Below are 20624 nucleotides of genomic sequence, written 5' to 3' on the forward strand. Positions count from 1 at the left end.
TAATATTCTGTGATTCCATTCAACAACTGCATATAACAAAAAAGGGGAGCGGGGGAGAGAGAAAGAAACAAAACCTAAAATAATAGTGGCTATAAAAATCTAGAAATTCATTTCTTTCTCAGTCTGAATTAGTGTGACAGGTGAGTGAGGCAGTCAAGAATCCACATTGTTTCTATATCTCTATGTCATTATCTCCAAATGTGGCCCTTGCTCGTCTAAAGCCTAATGAGGAAACCATCACATAGGTGTTTGAAATCAGCACAAGAAAGAAAATAAAAGATACTCTTCAACTCCCTTCACTTAAAGAGACTATCTTATGTGCAAAGGAGGTTGGGAAAATTTTAACTGTAACATGTCGGCTAAAAACCAGGGCTTGTTTGCCTAAAAGGGAGGAAAGGATAGTGAGAGACATGCCACATTCTTCTCTCGTTATTTGGTACTAGAGGTTTGATGCATGAAATTTGGGCAAGAGTAGGCCTTCCTCCCCGCTGGCTGCTGGCACTGGCTTCCCTCTGGCACCCGGGACCCGGGCTTCCCTCACAGCCCTGGCTTCATCTGGAATACCTATAATTCCAGAGCCTGAGTCCAGAGCCTGAGTCTTAACATACAATTCCACTGTTTCATAAAGAGAGGCACTGTCCATAAATCACAATCATGCTCAAGTCAGGTGAGATAGATGTCAGTAACCAATCTCCTATAGGACACCCAGTATAAATAAATATCAAGCTATCATATCAAGCAGTAGCAGTCATGTTTTTAAATTATGAGCAGATACAGTGAGGACTGAAAACACAGTCATAATGAAATAAAACTTATGACAAAATTAACATTTTTTTTCTTTTTTATTAAATTTATTGGGCTGGCATTGGTTAATATGATCATATAGGTTTCATGTGTTGGTTGCTATGTTACAAGATCTACATATTGCACTGAGTGCCCACCACCCAAAGTCAAATCTTCTACCATCACTATATGGTAGGATCCCCTTCCCTTACCCCCGTCCCCTCTGGCAACCACCATACTGCTGTTTGAGAATCAATGGCAATGATTGTGCTGCACAACATGTAAGTTTTGAGTAGACACAAACATTCAGTCTACAAAACAGAAATTAAGATGTCGGCACCTTTGGGGGACCATTATTCTGTCTACAATAGGCACTACTCCCAGCAACCCAGGGTGGCTTTCATAACTAAGGTTCTCTTCCACATGCAAATAGAAAAAAAAAAAATAAAGCTTTATCAGAGGTTTATGGTCAGCTAAGAAGCAATTGCCTCAGCAGCGCCCACAGCCATGGAGGTCAGCCCAGAGCTCAGACCTGTCGGTCACAGTATCTTTGCCACACAGTGAGGCTGAATGGTCTTGCCCCCATCCATAATGTGCTCCTACGCTGCTATTCAGAGAAAGAAGCAAAAATATGTCAGCCATGTTGGCCTGAATCAGTCATTATAGAAAGTCAATTAAACTATATTTCAATGAAGCAATCTCCAGGAGGGAAATTGTGGTGATACTAAAAAGTAAAGATAAAGTTATGCCTCTGATTTCAGCTTTATTACACTTTCCATTCTTGTTATTGCACTTTGTAAAGGAGGTTTTTAATCAACCTGAGTCTACTGGCTTCCTTGCAAACCAAACAAAACTGTTTTCCCTTGTAAAATCAAATCTAATAAAATTTCTTCATGAATCTTCTCTATGGGGAGAAAGTACTCCAGAGCCTTAAGAGAGTAAATGAATGTAACAGCCTAAGTCGAAGCTTGCAGTAGAAAATTATGGATTGTCTTTTGAGCACTAATCAATCAGGATGTAGTCCAGTGACGACCTAGGAAAATGTCCAGCAATGGGGCAGTAGACAATGAAAAAGCAAAGAGTATGAGTTAGGGAATCTCAGAATGGAAATAGGAGATTAGAGTTACAAGTCTATATGACCCAATGCAAATGGCCAATATGAAGAGTCCTATTTCATTCTTTGCATTCAATTAATCCATTACCTACTCTGTTCCAGCCTTGTTGCTAAACATAGTGGATATGATGGCATTCATCACTGGCTTTATGGAGCTCAGAGTTTGCTGATGACGAGAAGCACACATCAAATAATTGAAGTGATGTATACTATAAGTATGGGTAAGATCTGTGAAGGAAAGGTTCAGCTGTTATGATAGTGTACAAAAGAGAACCAAGCTTTGTCTGGGAGAGAGAGTATATAGGCAAGAAAAATGAGCTTAGATCCACAGGAAGAGTTGGCACTAAGGGGAAACATGGCTGGAAAAGCATCCTAGCAGAGGGATCAAGATATGCAAATATTTTACATCTAAAGCATAGGACTGTTAACAGTGGGATGAGGCAGAATGGGAAAGCTTGCAATCTAGAAAGATATACATCGACAGGACTGAGGCAAGACCTGGGGAAGTGGGCCCAACCGTAGGAAACAGCATGGTCTTCTCTAATGGCCAGGATACAGTAACCAGCGAGGTGGAATGAAGTTACTAAATTGGTGGAGCTCAAAACCATGAAGTAGAAGGTATTCAATACTCAGAGAGGCAGCAGCAGCAGGAAAATACCAGATAATAGCAGAAGTCCCCGTTCCCAGGCTTCTAGTAGAACTCCTTGAGCATATACTTGTTAAACTATATCCCTGTTGGTGTAAGACTTAAGAAAATACTGCCTAACTTGTCATTTGCTTCCCGCTCAGCTGCCTACCTTGTCATTTGCTTCCCGCTCAGCTGAGTAGCTGAGTACTACTGATAAGGCCACCCCCGCCCTGAGCTTAGCCCTGAGAGCCACAACTGTCCCAAGAGTTTCAAATGTCCTAATCAGAGAAAAACAGCTGTTTCCCTCCAAACCAACTGACCTTGACAAGCTGCTTGTGGTTTTTGCCTTTATAAGCCCGCTGTAAACCCTCAACGGGGCCCTTTCCATCAGCTTCTGAGCTGGAGGTTGGGTCCCGGCGCCGGTCAATAAACCTTTTGCGTGTTGCATCGAGACAAGTGTTTGTGTGGTTCGTGAGGTCGCCTCCGCCGTGCAGGACAAAAGGCCTGTTCGGGTCTTTCATTTGGGGCCTCGCCCAGGATCGGTGGAGACCACCCCAGGAGTCACAGAAACCGTCTCGTAGGTAAGAATCTCCGGAGTGTCTATGTCTGCGTCGTTTGTGTTGTGGTTTCTGGCATTCTGAATTTATGTTGTAGTTTCTGGTATTTGTTTTGGATTTTTGGTATTTTGTATTTTTGGTATTTCGGTATTTTGAATTTTTGGTATTTTTAATTTTTACGGATCCAAGAAGGAAGAAGGCAGGATCCAAGGTCCGTGAGGACTGCTGGTCTCTGGTCGGGAGACAGGCGGCTCCCGGCCACGAAAAGCTGCCACCCTGGGGGACGCCCCAGGGCAGGAAGGTGATTGGGATTGTGGTCTGACCACCTCCCATTTGATCCAAAGTCCGTGAGGACTGCGAGTCTCTGGTCAGGAGACAGGCGGTTCTCGGCCACGAACGGATCTGGGAGACAGGGGGCTCCCGGCCACGAAAAACGACCACGGATGTGGCAGCCACGGATGTGGCATTTCTGTTATTTGTGCTTCTGACCACCGAGGCCTGGTTCTGTCTGGGTTTTGGAGTCTGAAGACTCCCTGGTTCTGGTCTGATGCCCCAGGGCAGGAAAGGGCAGGAAGGTGATCGGGAAGGTTTGATCACCTCCTGTTCTGTTTCTCAGGGTGGTGATCGGGAAGGTCTGATCACCTCCTATTCTGTTTCTCAGGGGGTGATCGGGAAGGTCTGATCACCTCCTATTCTGTTTCTCAGGGTGTCTGTCTTTTCGGAAGGACAGGTCATCAACAGAAAACCGACCCCTGGTCAGGATTTCCGAGTAAAAAGGAACTTCATCATCTCCTTGGTGGCTGTACAATCTTCTTGTTCTGCTATCTCCTTGTCTTAGAAATGGGGCAAGGAAAGAGTTCGCCCTTAGCCCTAACTCTCGACCACTGGAAAGACGTGCAAGGTCGGGGCTTTGATTTATCTGTGAACGTTAAGAAGGGACCATGGCAAACGTTTTGCTCTTCGGAATGGCCCACTTTTGGAGTTGGCTGGCCGAAAGAGGGCACTTTTAACCTCACCATTATTTTTGCAGTCAAAGAAAAGGTTTTTCAGGCCACGGGAGGACATCCTGACCAGCAGCCCTACATCATTGTCTGGCAAGACCTTGTCCAGAATCCCCTCCCTTGGCTAAAGCCTTTTCTCTCTTTCAGCCACTCACCACCAGGTCGGGCAGCGACTGCCTTGGTCGTTGGGGCCGGCGGGGCTGCGGAGAAGAAGCCGCTCCCGGAATCACAAGACCTTTTACTCTTTGATCCACCTCCACCGTATCCCCCCCGCCTCCAGCCCCTCCAGTATTGGCCTTTTTCTTCCTCTGACATCTATAATTGGAAGGCTAATCATCCCTCTTTCTCAGATGACCCCCAGCGCCTCACGGGGCTGGTCGAGTCCCTTATGTTCTCTCACCAGCCAACATGGGACGACTGCCAGCAGCTCCTTCAAATCCTCTTCACAACCGAAGAAAGAGAAAGGATTCTCCTAGAGGCCCGAAAGAATGTCCTCGGCCCTGATGGGAGACCTACCCAGCTTCCTCATCTAATTGATACAGCTTTTCCTCTGACCCTCCCCGACTGGGACTTCAATACGGCTGAAGGTAGGGAGCGACTGACCATCTACCGCCAGACTCTAGTGGCAGGTCTCAAGGGGGCAGCTCGCCGCCCCACCAATTTGGCAAAGGTAAGAGAAGTTCGGCAGGGCCCCTCGGAGCCCCCTTCTGTCTTTCTAGAGCGACTTATGGAGGCATTCCGGAGGTACACGCCCTTCGATCCCACATCAGAGGGGCTGAGGGGGTCGGTGGCCATGGCCTTCATAGGACAGTCAGCCTTAGATATAAAAAAGAAACTTCAAAGGATTGAAGGGCTCGAGGACTATACCCTGCAGGACTTAGTCAAAGAGGCAGAGAAAGTCTATCATAAAAGGGAGGAAAAGGAAGAAAGAAAAGAAAAAGAGCGGGAAAAGAGAGAGAGAGAGAGAGAGAGAGAGAAGGAGCGAGACAAGAGGTTAACTCATATCCTGGCCTCAGCAGTAGGCAAGGAACAGAAGCCTAGGGAGAAAGGTAGGGCACCTAGCAACAGGCCGCCCATTAGCAAAGACCAATGTGCCTATTGCAAAGAAAAAGGGCACTGGAAGAGAGACTGTCCGAAAAGAAAAGCAAAGGAAGAGTTCAATACCCCCTTCCCACGTCTGGTACACTGTGTTCTTCTGCCTTCGCTTACACCCAACTAGTCAGGAGTTATTTGCCTTCGAGTGTTGGGTCAGACAATGGGCCGGCCTTCGTTGCTCAGGTGAGTCTGGGGCTGGCCAGGGTACTAGGGGTGGATTGGAAATTACATTGTGCCTATAGACCCCAAAGTTCAGAACAGGTAGAGAGAATGAATAGAACCCTAAAAGAGACCATGACTAAATTAGCTTTAGAGACTGGCGTGGCAGACTGGACAGTCCTCCTTCCCTATGCCCTCTTCCGTGCACGGAACACCCCGGGACCCCTGGGAGTTACTCCTTTTGAAATTCTCTTTGGTATATGATGCTTGAGCCTTATCCAGATTGTTTCGTTAATTTGTTTTGTTTTGCTTTTCTCATATGCCATTGTTGTTATCATTTCTAATTGCATTGTAAACTTGAATTGAGCTTGTACCTGCATCTTGTATTTTGTTTAAACTGTAGGAATCATTTTTTATTTCAGTCATGTATATCTACTTTATGGATTTAAGTAGGCTTCATCACAAAGATTTAGAATTATGTTAAAACAATGTGAAAACATAATTTAACCCCCATGACTGCTTGGACACTTTTCACCGTGTTCTATTAGGGGACTTAAAGGCACAGTTAAAATTCTCCTGTTCCCCTTTTCAGTCTTATCAGAGTCTGAGATCTTTATCTGTAGGAAGAATGTGGCAGTTTAAAATTCAAGCGGCTACTGGGAACAGAGTGCTAGACCTGCTCTCTCTTCCCTCTGCCTTTCCTAAATATTTTACATGAGCAAGAGACAGGAAAGGGTAGAGATTAGAGAGGGAGAGAGACAGAAGGTGAAGTCAGAAGAGACAGAGACTATCTGAAAGAAAGAAAGACTTAAATTCCAAGAAAAAGCCATTAATTTCCTGATGAGCACTGGGCAGTTTATTCAGTCTTGACAGAGCCGATGAGACCTCTAGGAAGATATCAGTCCAGGGAGCCACCAGACAAACTGACTGTTTTCCTTGGACATCAAGAAGGACTATAGACCTAAGAAGGAACACATACTGGAGAAACACAGCCGCTGAACTGGACTGAAATAGAACAACAGGCCTTTGAGGAGCTAAAGAAGGCTCTCGTCTCAGCACCTGCCCTAGCCTCACCAGATATCACGAAGTCCTTCCACCTTTACGTGAGTGAGGTAAGAGGCATTGCCAAAGGGGTTCTCACTCAGACTCTAGGTCCCTGGAAGAGACCTGTGGCCTATCTAAGAGACCGGACTCTGTGGCAGCAGGGTGGCCAGCGTGCTTCCAGGCAGTGGCCACCACAGCATTGCTGGTGAAGGAGGCAAGGCAGATAAGCGGACTCTGGACCAGGGGCTAACCTGGATGGGTCAGGCTTTTCTCTGGGACCAGCCCTATGTCCGGATTCATAAGACTCTGGCCATCAACCCTGCCAACCTGCTTCCAGATGATGATGAGAAACCCATTCATGACTGCACAGAGGTAACAGACGACAAGGTACTGTTCACGGATGAGAGCAGTTACGTTCAGGATGGGACCTGATATACAGGGGCAGTGGTAGTCACCTTGGACCACATCATTTGGGCACAGTTCCAGAACTTTTGGCCTTAATCCAGGCCTTTTGATGGAAACACTGTGCCATCCACAGAGGAAAGAGGGTTACTAACTGCAGCCAGAAGGAATTGGCTGAACAGAAGCAAGCCACTGAAGGACCAGATGGTTGATGGACCCTCCAGATGACAAGACTGTTGGTCCCAGAGACTCTAGGTCAGAGTTGCCCGGTGACACCAGGTTAAGTGTCACCAAGACTTCTGAACTTCTGTGAGGCAGAGTCACTAGAAGTACTATTTATATACAGGTAAATGCTAAGCAAGAATAGAGGGACCCCCTAGGAATTTAGGCCCCAGAAAAATTCCCTAGGAGAGCGTTAGAAGGTAGATTATAGACACCTTCTCAGATTAAGTTGAAGCATAGGATAGAAAGTACCTCTGTAATAGTCCAGAAATTACTCCAGGAGATTATACCTAGATTCGAGCTGCCAGTAGTCATAGGGTCAGATAACAGTCCAGCCTTTATAGCAAGGTATCTCAAAGTATAGCTCAAGCTTTAGGACAGGCCTGAGTAGAACTCTAAAAAGTTTAATTAAGTTTGTTCTGAAAACTGGTGAAAATTTGACCAACCCCCTATCCTTTGCCCTCTTGAGGGCCAGGTGTACCCCTTGCTGGGACAAGTTTCCCCTTTTTTTGAGAGGGGATCATGTGCTCAAGTCCTTACAGGCTCTGCAGTTTAAGGAGACATCGCACGGCCAGCCTTGAACCCTGGTAGAAGGGACCTCATCTGGTACTTCTGACTACTCCTACCGCCATCAAGGTAGACAGCATCACCACCTGGATCCACGCCTCCCACGCGAAACCAGCATCTCCTCCGGAGGATCGGCGTTCTCCTGTAGACCTGGGGACTACCCCCCAGACTCAGACCCCCGGAGGCAGCCCAAGGCAGAGGTCGGGGGCCCCTGTCACTACCCTCCTTTCCTCTCTTTTGGGGCCTCTGTTCATTCTACTACTCCTATTAACCTTTGGACCTTGTATCCTCAATCGGACAGTTCAAATGTTAGTTCTCCAGCAGAGGTATCGCCAGGTTCCAAATGAGGAGATTCTATAAGCCCCAAGATTGAGCCTTAGTTACAAGAAAAGGGGGGATTGTAAGACTTAAGAAAATACTGCCTACCTTGTCATTTGCTTCCCGCTCAGCTGAGTAGCTGAGTACTACTGATAAGGCCACCCCCGCCCTGAGCTTAACCCTGAGAGCCACAACTGTCCCAAGAGTTTCAAATGTCCTAATCAGAGAAAAACAGCTGTTTCCCTCCAAACCAACTGACCTTGACAAGCTGCTTGTGGTTTTTGCCTTTATAAGCCCGCTGTAAACCCTCAACGGGGCCCTTCCATCGGCCTCTGGGCTGGAGGTTGGGTCCCGGCGCCGGTCAATAAACCTTTTGCTTGTTGCATCGAGACAAGTGTTTGTGTGGTTCGTGAGGTCGTCTCCGCCGTCCAGGACAAAAGGCCTGTCCAGGTCTTTCATTGGTTGAAGAGACAAAGACGGTGCTGGCAATGTGGGTGCTGATTCACTACAGCCATGGGGAGAATACGGCAGGAGGTGAGCATTAGGACACAGGTGAGTCTTTGAAAGATGAAGCATGGTGACAACTTAGATCATCATTGTTTTAGTCCGCTGGGACTGCCACAACAAAGTACCATGGACTTGGTGGCTTAGACAACAGAAACTTTTTTTCTCACAGTTTTCGAGTCTTGAAGTCTGAGATCAAGGTGTTGGCAGGTTTAACTTCTTCTGAGGCCTCTCTCCTTGGCTTGCATATGATACTTCCTTACCGTGTCTTCACATGGTCTTTCCTCGGTGCTCAAGAATTCCAGCCCTAGCTGGTTTGGCTCAGTGGATAGAGCATCGGCCTGCAGACTGAGGGGTCCTGAGTTTGATTCCAGTCAAGAGCACATGCCTGGGTTTCCGGCTTCGATCCCCAGAAGGGGGTGTGCAGGAGGCAACCACTCAATGATTCTCATCATTGGTGTTTCTTTCCCTCTCCCTTCTTCTCTGAAATCAATACAAATATATTTTTTAAAAAGAAATTCTTGCTGAAATCGGTTTGGCTCAGTGGCTAGAGCATCGGCCTTCGGACTGAAAGGTCCCAGGTTCGATTCTGGTCAAGGACATATACCTTGGTTGCGGGCACATCCCCAGTAGTATGCAGGAGGCAGCTGATGGGTGTTTCTCTTTCTTCGATGTTTCTAACTCTCTAGCCCTCTTCCTTCCTCTCTGTAAAAAATCAATAAAATATATATATATATATTTTTTTAAAAGAATGTCTCGTGTCTCTCTGTGTATCCTAATCTCTTTAAGGACACCATTTGTAACAGTTCAGGGCCCACACTAATGGCCTCATTTTAACTTAATTACTGCTTTAAAGGACCTATCTCCAAATAGTCACATTTTGAGGTTAAGGGTTTGGGGGTTCAACATATAAATTGGAGAGCATAATTCAGTCCCTAATAGTCATCACCAGAAAACAGTGTGGCAAATGGGATATAGAAAAGCTAAAGTGATTATATCAAAGGTTTAATCTCTTTCAACTTCATTGACTGAGTATGACAACATAGTTTTTATATGACTTGGAGTTATTCACATGTGCGAATCACACAGTACAGAATAACCTCTCATTAAGATGTTGCTAGTAGGTGTTTAGTGTTTTTTTTTAAATCCACCTACCTCATTACTCAGATAAGAACACTGTACCAGAACAGAGCTTAGATATTTTGATTCCCACTGCATTCTTCCAACAAATGACATGCACACTCACTTGGTGAGAAAAACATTACTAACACACTGTAATCTTGCTAACAGATGACAGCAAAGGTGAACCAGGAAGGGAAGTGTTCTCCCACAATACAATAAACCAGCCCATTCTTCCTTTATGGCTTTTGGGTTCTCCAGACTGTGTATAAGAGCCTCTGCCACTATAAGATGTTTTAAATAGTCTTCTCTATTTTTAATCCTTTAATAGTTGTGTTGTTTACATTATGATCTTGAAAAATGTGTCAGGGAAGTGACATGACCAGATAGGCATAGTAGAGCACCACGCTGGCACGGCAGGACTAAGGAGGATGGATTAGGAAGCTGTTGTAGTGTTCCAGGCATAAATGAGCAATGGTACTTAGTACCCTGGGGTCAGTCAAAACGGAGAGAAATAAAGAAAGAAATTTTAAAGTCAGTAACAATTAGAATCAGTTGAACTTAGTGATTGTTAGGTAGAAGCAAGAGTAAGAGAAAAGTAAGATTTAATGATGACACTTAGGTTTTGTGTTTGTTTTGTTTTGCTTGGGCAAGAAAGGGTCATCATTCACACTGAAAAAATATATAAAATAAGAGTGATTGGGGAGATTATATTACGGTTCAGGTTTAGACAAGTATGAAAAGAAGTAAAATGGAAAAGCATGTTAGCCAGTTAGATATGTATAATAGTTGCAGAACTAATCTGGAGAGAGAGAGAGAGAGAGAGAGAGAGAGAGAGAGAGAGAGAGAGAGAGAGAGAGAGAGGGAGAGAGGGAGAGAGGGAGAGAGGGAGAGAGGGAGAGAGGGAGAGAGGGAGAGAGGGAGAGAGGGAGAGAGGGAGAGAGGGAGAGAGGGAGAGAGGGAGAGAGGGAGAGAGGGAGAGAGGGAGAGAGAGAGGGAGAATTCATAATTTTATCTTGGAGAAGAATATAGAGTGAAAAGCAAAAAACTCCTAGAACAGCAGAACCCCAAAGAACACCAACATGTGTGGTAAAGGAGGCAAGAGAAGTGGTAAGGTCCCTTGAGGACTGTGCATCAAAGAAAACAAGGAGCCACAAAAATAATGTGAAAGTCAGAAGTATGATAATGGCATATGATTCTTTACATTCAACTTGCCATTATTTGAGTCAAACCTTTAAAACCAATACTGTCTTCATCAATGACAGTTTAGTAATCTCATTTAAGTCCATTAAGCTAGCAAAGAGTTATGAGTCAGGAAAATCATCATACTTACCAGGTGATATAACCAAACACAGAATTCTACCCATTTTCTGCAAACATATTAATGTAGAAATGGTGTCAATTCAGATGTCAAGCTAAGAAAAACGAAGTTCAGAATACTGCTTTTCTATACAGGCTGTCAGTAATCCTATATAATAAAGAGCTGATATGCTAATTAGACTGAACAGCAGAATGACTGTCCAGACGATGACCTTCCAGACGAAGCCAGGGCAGGGCCAAGGCAGTGAGGGCTGGTAGGGTTGAACCCCTTGCATGAATTTCGTGCATCGGGCCTCTAGTAGATTATAACTGAGTGGAATTATAGTTTTAAATTTGTTTTCTAGCCTTTATTGTTTTGGGCACACATTCCAAATTAAACATTTAGCTATTATTCAGTAACTCCATTTAATACTAACTAAATACAAATTTGGATTAAACATATCTAAGAATGTTGAAGAACTGATTTGTTCATATGAAAACTCAGCTATCGTTAAAAAGTTCCTATCATCATTTTGAAGCAACGGGTAATATTTTTCTCAGTAGAAAAAGTGTAAATTCAGCACTATAACCCCATTATCCATTTCTAAAGTTCAAATATTTATTCTTTGTTCACTGATCTATATTCTTAGGCAATTTTTTATTTTAATCATGTCTCCACACAAAGTGATTATACATCTTGGGAATTGCAGGAGCATTCAAGAAATTGTTAAAGAAAACATCAAAACGTTTCTCGTGGGTTTGTTTTGGCCCAGAAAGTTTGGTAGACTTTTAAAATCCTTCAAATTTCAGGATTTACCTTAATCTCATAGTTCCATGGGTCTTTTTCTGTTTTCTTATCCCTTGGTTGACACTGTAAACTTGCTCTTTTTTTCAACTATTTTTGCCATTTTCTCTATTACTTTTTCTTTCAGAGAAAAACAGTTTAAAATGCTTCTGCTGTCTGAACCTCCCTGTCTGAAGTTTGACAAGAAACAATAACTATGCTGTCTTTTGCTAGAGGGTTCAATATAAAACAAATAAAGGCAGACATCACATTACTTTTATAAAATGCTAGCAATGGAAGTTTTCCTTATACTTACTATTCAATAAAAGGAATGATGATTTTGACACATATCTATATATGCAATAAAAACAAGTTTCCTTAATGCACAAAATATATATTTCCCAATGTTCTTACTATCACATTTTATATTTTTTTAAGATACTAATGAGTGTTCGTGGGAGAATTATCTCTATTTTATTATCTCTGTTTAATTTGTTTGTTTGGCACACTTGGGGATTTATAAACCCACTGAGGAAAAGAGTTTGCAGAGAGTGCAAAACAGAAGGAAAGCATAATCAGCTTTATTTCATTTTCACTCATCCTCTCAATATTGTAGTTCCCATGATCAGCCTTCCACTCCTCTTCATTTCCAGTCTATGTGATCTCACCTGGTTCCATAGGTTAAATGAAACCTATAAATATTAGCGCCCTTGGTAAGATCGAATATAAAAAACCCTCCCATTTCACACTTCTAGAATACTGAGTAGAATGTACAAAGATAATTTTAAATGTATGAATCGAGGTAAAGAATAGAGAATGCCAGAAATGAAGAGGAAATGGAATAGCAAAGGGTAAGCAAGTGAGTTCATGATGCAGCTGCCTACAAGTAAAAAGAGTTTTAATCTCCAGTACGAGCCCTAAAAATAAGGTGACCAGACATCCCACTTTTGGCAGGACAGTCCCGATTTTTAACAATTTGTCCAACATCTGGTCACCTTACCTAAAAAGAAAGTCTCAAATATACAAATGAAAACAAGGAAGAATAATCCTAAGATATTAACACATCCACAATCATATAAGGAATTATTAATGCCTCTCTCTATGCAGCCAATAGATCAAGCAGACAAAAATTAGTACCGATATAAAAATATGAGTACATGATTAACAGGCTCTGTATGTATATAATTCTATACCAAAAAGTTATAAAATACATATTTTAAATGAATAATTAAATTTTTATAACAATTGAGAGATTACTAGCGTGAAACCAAATCTCCAAGAATAATGAAGGGATTATTTGATACAAACCAAATTATCTTTTCACATGCAGTAAAAATGGAGTGCAATAAAAACTGCAAAAAAACAAAACAAAACAAAAAAAAAACCCTCACATGATGAAAATGCAGTCATACTATGAAATACACTTAAAAGATCATAATGGAATATAAAATATTTAGAACTAAAAGCAATATATACTAAAAATAGTGGCATACTTTGACATTTCTGGTAGTGTGGCAGGTGAGAATTATTGAAATCATACCACTACATAACACTTTTACATGTTCAGAAAAAAATATTGAAAATAAAATAATTTTTCAAAGAAATTGATGAGCATGCAAGAAATTAAAGAAAAAATATATAAAGACATCAGTCCAGGAAAGTAAAGAAATACTGAAATCAGCAGATATCTTAAGAGTATCTAGAGTTTCCATATGTGAGGCCCCAGACAACCCACAGCCTGATAAACACCACAGCAGATACAGTTGGGATTCAGATGGACTATTCTCTCAGAGAGAAATAAGATGGAAGGTTAATTGGGTAAAATAAAGTATAGAGGAAATTCACTGTGTGGGCCTAATTCTCCATTGAGCTTAAATAAACAAAGAAATAAAAAACAAATAAATAAAGGCTTCCCTTAGAATTCATGGCAAATGGTTGTCTCACCTACGAATGCTTTAGGCCTAAATCTTTGATATCCAGTGAGTCTAAAATGTACAAGCCATATAATTGTACAAAAGTATTTAAGATATGGATATTCCACAAAGTGTTAGTATAACCACACCATACAAATGCTGATATGTAGAACTCATTTCGTTCTGTTCTAAATATTTTCTAAGTTCCACTTGAGTTATTTGTAAGCATTTCTTAATCTTCAAACATAAGTAGAGTTACTTACCATAATTTTATTTCAAATTCAACTGCACTGCCATCATTAATGTATCATAGCAATTCTTTAAAATTATAATCTAAAAAAGTTCAACTTTCATAAGAGTTCTGTTTGTGTACCCTCCAGTCATTTGTACAGTATGCTATTATATGTCATTTACAACGAAGGTTTATCATCGAATGCAATGTTGGTTCAATATTAGAAAATTGTTCAAGTTAATGCAAAATTAGTCTGAAGAAAAGAAGTAAAATATTTTCTTTAGGAAGTCTTAAGAAACATTTAATAATTTTAAAGATACCTCTCAGAAAAATAAAATAAAATTCTGTAAGTTGATAAAGGTCATGTTATAAAAACCCATTGCATACATATTTAATGGAAAACATTTCATGAATTTCTTTTATTTTTAGGCATAATGCCTTATATCACCTAAACTGTATCTTTTCCATCTTCCCCACCTCAGTTAATAACTACTATTTGCCCAGTTACTCAAGCTGAAACTATAACCACGAAGAAACCTTATTTTCTTTAATCTAGACTTTCCTTTTGATTTTTTTTTCTTTTGACTCAAACTGACCTCACCTAACACCCTGACTCACCCACCTCCCTCTCCTTTGCTTAATCATTAAGCCCTCAGGACAATGAGTTTCTTCTGGTCAGCTTCCAGCAATCTTAGAAATAAAGTCCTGGGTCTACTGACTATTGAGACAGAGTTTTCAATCAAACTAAACATAATATCTTGGCCTCAGTCGTGTTTAGCTCCAAACCCAGGAAATTGGAATAATTTCACAGAACAAATCTTTGTGGAGGCTGACATCAGGACCAATTACAATGATCAATTACCCTCTACCCTAGCACCAATCAATCAATACTGACCATGATCCTAACTCTATTAGTCACCCCGATTAATAGTTTTTTTCTTTATATAATCCATCCCCTGGAAGCCATTGGGGAACAGGACTTAGAGCATGAGATACCTGTGACTCTGGGCATGGCTCCATGTCCTTTAGTAAATCCTTACTTTCTTGGCCTCAAACTCCTGTTTGTGCCTTATTGGGCTGTGATGTGCACAGGCAAATATACACCTTCAATTCGGTAATAATTCTGGTGTCCAAAGTGGGGCCTTCCCTTTGCCTATGGATTCAAGGACCCCCAGCCCAGGGCTTGCCACCAGGCCCCACCCAGTGTCTCTAAAGAGGAGACTGAATCTCAGCCCATGACAGGGTGCCACTGACCCATCACACTTTTGTTTGCAGCATAAAAAAAAAAAAAAAAAAAAGGAATTGAAAACACACACACACACACACACACACACACACAGAGAGAGAATAGAAAAGGCCTAAATTTGGAAATTTGGAAATTGAAGATGTCTTTTGGAAAGGTTTTGCAGGTGACAAACCCAGGGAAACCCATGGGAACAGGGAGGGAAATGGTTCTTGAGGAACCTTAGTTTGTCTGGTCTCCTTTAACGGGGTTAATACAAAGGTTTTAGCACAGTGCTATCCAAGGCGAAATGGGGACAAATCAACTCCATGTGCAGTGTCCCCCCCCTCCCCGCCCCCTAAGATTAAAGGGCCCCAAGCAAGTCTGCTCTGCTTACCCCAATGCAGAGAAATCTAAAAGCCTGGAGGAAAAGATTGCAATGAGAAACCTGACCAGCAGTTGCTTGGGGCAATCGTCAGGCCAGTTAAATCTAGTCAAAGATTAACAACAGGCCAGGGTCCCTTGGCTTAATCTCTCCTGGAGGCCCCAAAGCTCTTTTACCGCAGAGTGGGGGAAATGGTCAGGAGACAGAAAATAAAGATTTCCAGGACTCCTTGATATAGGAATTCCCGAACTGTTGTATCAAAACCCATTGGTGAAACACTGACTCGGACTACAATGAAAGAATATAGAAATGTAAGGATTGATAAAATTAGAAATTTTGAACCATTTTATCAGGCTTTACGTTAAAGTTATGTCAGCCTCAGTTGACTGCATCTCTTTTACCTGATTGTATTATAGAAAGAAACATTGTGTCTCTTTGGGGAGCTGGGACGTGAAGCCTGTCAGTTCTTTCTTTCTTTTCTATCAGAAGGAAAGACTTAGAAGGATCTTTGTGCCCTCTTGGGTCCGTAGAATTGTTTAATACTGTCAGAAATATTTATTGTTTATCCCAGCTGAAACCTGACAAGACATTTGAAAGGATTTAATAACTTTTTGATGAGATATTTGGCCAAAGTGAAAACTAATGTCAGAGCCTGATAGGATTTTCTATTTTGAGTTTCCTCCCCGAGCTGAAATAAAACTATATGCCTTGAGGGAAAGAAACAAATTAGAAATTACACAGTTAGACAGGTAGGTCAATCCATGCTGTCATTTAAGCTTCAACCCAAGTTTTGAGAGCCGTTGTCCATATTTTACAAATCTTTATGAAACCAGAAATGCATCCCAGAAGCCATTCAAGACCACCTATCTTGATCGTTCTTAATTTCTAAGATTGAAGAACAAAAAATGGGAGGCTGGGGTGTTTTATGAAAGCACAAACTGCTTCTATGATATCCTTACTAAGTACAAATACAGATCTTAAGTGCTTTCTCCACAAATATTAGTAAAACACAAACAAAAAAAACCTTAGCCATCTAAACAGATCAACTTAAGTTATTTCAGCCATTTCTTTGTAAATGAGTTTTTACTTTATGGTGCCTGTCTCATGGCTGAAAGACCTCTGTGTGTGTCTGTCTGTATGTTCACGGGTATTGTATGTTTTTCTACCTCCAGAAAACATTGTTAATTAAGAAGAAGAAAATATCTCTATTAAAGTGGCTTAAACAAAAAAAGCCCTTCTATGAGAACTCTCAGAAATACAACAGAAATGAGCCCACGTGATCTGGGAAAGTATTTGACATTAAAGCTGCTTCGAGTTTGGTTTGGTTTGGTTAAATTTTCATACCTTTAAAACCACCAGCATTAAATAATACTTATATTCTGCCTTGGTTTATTAGTTAAATAAGTTTATTTTATCTCTGTTGCAAAATTGTCAGCATGAAAAATAACAGTATAATAAAATCTTTATAAGTAATCTAAACTTAATTGTTAGGAGCAAATAAATGAAGCAAATATGAATGGAATAAAAACTTTCTTTTAGTTTAACTCTTAAGCAATAATTATATTGTACTAAAATGGTTTTATAAATCTCTTTGGTAACTTGAAACTTTAAAGTTTTAATATAATGGATAGTTATTAAGTGTCTAGACTATAACGGAACATAGGTTTAGCTACTGTCTGCTTATTATAGGTATATTAAAGATATTAGGGCCCATTAGTAAGCATGTCTTATGCCACATTAAAAACTGTTGTATGAGAAAATATTTTCAGAAATTATTAAATGTGTTCATAAAAATATTAATTTAAATAATACTAATTGCTTACTTTTTAATTGTCACTAAAATTGAGGATCCTAAGAGTTAAGATTTCTCATTAAGATGGAAAGAAAGTACATGTTTTTAGCAATAAAATACATATATAATATGAAAATATATTTTTGAAGGAATTAAAAGAATGAGATTTGTCCTAAAATAAGGATGGTTATTTCAGAATAAATAAGAAGGAACAAACTCAGAAAGTGGTAGTCTATTATAAAGAAAAAATCTTGAAGAGATTTTATATATGATTAAGCTGAATAAGATTGTAATTTACTTAAGTAAATAAATTTTAATATCAAAAGTAAGTTGAAAAATAAGAGTCTGGTTCTTTTTCCGTCTGTTAAAAACATGAGTAGCCAGGTCAATGTGGCGCAGTGGTTAAGTGTTGACCAAGAACCAGTAGGTCATTGTTTGATTCCCCATCAGGACTCATGCCTGGGGTTATGGGCTCTATCCCCAGTAGGGGGTGTGCAAGAGGCAACCAATTAATGATTCTCTCTCATCATTGATGTTTCCGTCTCTCTGTGATTCTCCCTTCCTCTATCAAGTCAATAAAGAAATGGGGACTGTGTGGGGAGAATACCTTTCCTATCAAATCACTATCTCACTATCTTCTTTTACTTCCCTCGTAGCACTAATCATTATTGAAAATCACATCATTCATTGAGTTGTCTGTTGCCCACTTCTCCCACTAGCAGGTAGGCATTTGGGGAGCAGGACATTGATCTGTCTTGTTCACTGCTGAATCCCTCCCTGAACTTTACACATACCAGTCAAACAAGGAAACACAATAAATATATGTATTTGAATAAAATAAGTGAATCTAATACAATGCTATTCAAGTGTAATCTGCAGACCACAAAATGCTTGTTACTGGTCTGCCATGAGATAAATACAGAAATTCAGAAACTTTGATAGCAAGTTCAGAAACAATTGATCAACATGTGCTTTTATTATTTTTTATTTTTATTTTTATAATCTTATGAAAGCATTAATTTACACCAAATTAGATATTTTAAATATGGTCCTTTATCTCAAACAGTAGTTTGAAAAGTGCTACTATAAAGAAGTACTTTCTGGAGTTGAAGGTAGCTTTCTCCATCTGTTTTTGCATCATTGCATTTACTTAATATTCAATAAAATGTTGAGTGCCTAATATGCTGCAGGCTCTGAGCTAGGTCCTGGGGATTAGAGATGAATAAGACCTACACCTTCTCCTTAAGAAGTTCATGGTCTCTTGAGGGCAACAAATCCACTACTGTTACAAAGCAGTGAGACAGAATTTTGTACCGAGGACCATGACAGGGTCAGGATAGAAAACTTCTCCCTCCTTGAGAGGATGAGGGGAGACCTCCCAAGAGAGGTGATATTTAAATGAGAAGAAAGTTACCAGATGAGCCGAAACCGGTTTGGCTCAGTGGTAGAGCGTCGGTCTGCGGACTGAAAGGTCCCAGGTTCGATTCCGGTCAGGGGCATGTACATTGGTTGCAGGCACATCCCCGGTATGTTTCTCTCTCATTGACGTTTCTAGCTCTCTATCTCTCTCCCTTCCTCTCTATAAAAAATCAATAAAATATATATTTTTTTTAAAAAGAAAGTCACCAGATGAATAAAGGAAGAGGGATCCTAGGAAGTGGAAAGGCAAATGAAATGTCATAAAAACAGGGTGCACTCACAGAGTGCCAACAGCCACGTGGGACTAGAATCCCTGATGTATGGGGATGAGGTGGGAAATAAGGTTTTTAAAAGCCTGCTTGTTTGTTTCGTTGTGCAAATATTTGTTGCCCTATCAGCTACTCTCAATGGGAGGGTTAAAATTCTTTCCACACTGACCAAGTCAATGTTGGCCTTTGAAATGAGTGAAAATAACATGAGCCACTTCTGAGCAGATGCTTTGAAAGCTCTCATGGATTCACCACAACCTCTTTCCCTCTGCCAGACCCTGCTGTGTTTCAGACAGGGTCTATCTGTCAGCTGAGGTCCTGGAATGGGGACTTGGGCAGCAAAGCTGCAGCCAATCCTCAATAAACATAAAATGAGAATGGGAAATAAACCTTGAGTGTTATAAGCCACTGAAATTTATCCACACAGGGAAATGTAACCTAAGGGAACTGGCCCCGGAGACTAGCACATAGCCCATCCTGGCAGGTGGATGGAAGGAGAAACACAGAGCAGAGCTGTTGCCATGTCCCTTCATATATGTCACCGCCCGCCCCCGCCCCCAAGCCTAAGTCGCTGAACCCGCCCCCACCAACATCACAGCCTCTTAACTACAGGCCAAGTTCCTCAAATGACAGCCCCATTTTGAGTAGAGAAGTAGGAAAACACTGAACTCTAGGTTTTCTTAGCCTGCCCTGCTATGTCTTGCTAAGTCAGGTTAGGAAAATGCCACTCATGAGCTGAGGCATTCTAAATGAATCCTAAAAGACAGCATTCCAGGAGATGTTATAACTGAGAAAATGAAGAGAAACATATTGTTTATTTAAAAAAAAATAACAATTATGCAGTTCTAAAGCTTTTTTGCCAATATGTTGGCAAAATAAGTGAAGGAAAAGCATGTTCTGAAACATTAGTGGCGTACCAAGGAGAAGTCTTGAGACACCCAAATCTTTGAATCTCTGAATGGCATGCAAACTTTCATGTGATTTCTCCACATCTCTGGAAATGTGGTAGGTGTTGGTTTCCTTATTGACCATCAACATTGTCATTTTTCTGTATTGAATACAAGACAGGAAAAACCCACTCTTCAATTTACAAATTCAAAACTTATGGTTTTATGATTTATTAAGCTCCCTCCCTGGTCCTCCAAATGCAGCCATCCCTTGATGCTGTTCCCACACCCTTATCCCAGCACTGGCGGTCAAATCCCCTCTGCCTGCTAGTATTGGTCCTCTCTCAATTGGAGGAATGGTGGTGCTTGCAGAAGAGCAAGAATGTCCACCAAACCTCAATCCTTCAGATTGATGAGGAAATATTTGAGATAACAATACGCAGACCCATGGATGACACCAGTTACCATCCTACTGAATATTAACCCTTTGAAAAATTATGTCCCTACAGACAGCTCTGAAAGGACCACTGGTGTGGTGGAAAAGAATACCTGGCCAGGTGAACAAGGGTAGCACAGAGACTCTCCAGGCCCTCTAAGAGTCCCTGGAAATGTCCTGCCTGCATTCTTTTCTCATGTCAAGTGTATGCTGCAAGAGGATGTTCATGGTTACTCTATTCATGGGGTTCTCTTTAGTGCAAAATTTATATTTATAGCTCAGTATTGTCTATTATGTTATGCTACATCAATTTCATCATAATATATGTATATAAATTACCTGTACATAGCATATACAACTACATTACATATATATGCATATATTATAGGTATGCTTTTATAGATATTTAAGAAAATAACAATTTTAATTAGGACTGTAAAGCTGTTCTATAAAACTATGATTGGCAGTATTAA

At 41.0% G+C, this 20624-nt stretch overlaps 1 long non-coding RNA gene across 1 annotated transcript; it reads left to right on the forward strand.

The window, feature by feature from the left end:
• The first annotated feature begins 2692 nt into the window (after positions 1 to 2692).
• On the forward strand, positions 2693 to 8284 carry LOC311624370. The gene is made up of 2 exons (XR_014795298.1): positions 2693 to 3106; positions 7539 to 8284. It is a non-coding gene; the product is annotated as an uncharacterized lncRNA (long non-coding RNA).
• Positions 8285 to 20624: the final 12340 nt, after the last annotated feature.

Source organism: Pipistrellus hanaki, assembly GCF_964339955.1.
Source record: "Pipistrellus hanaki genome assembly, chromosome: 6".
Classification (NCBI taxonomy): Eukaryota; Metazoa; Chordata; class Mammalia; order Chiroptera; family Vespertilionidae; genus Pipistrellus; species Pipistrellus hanaki.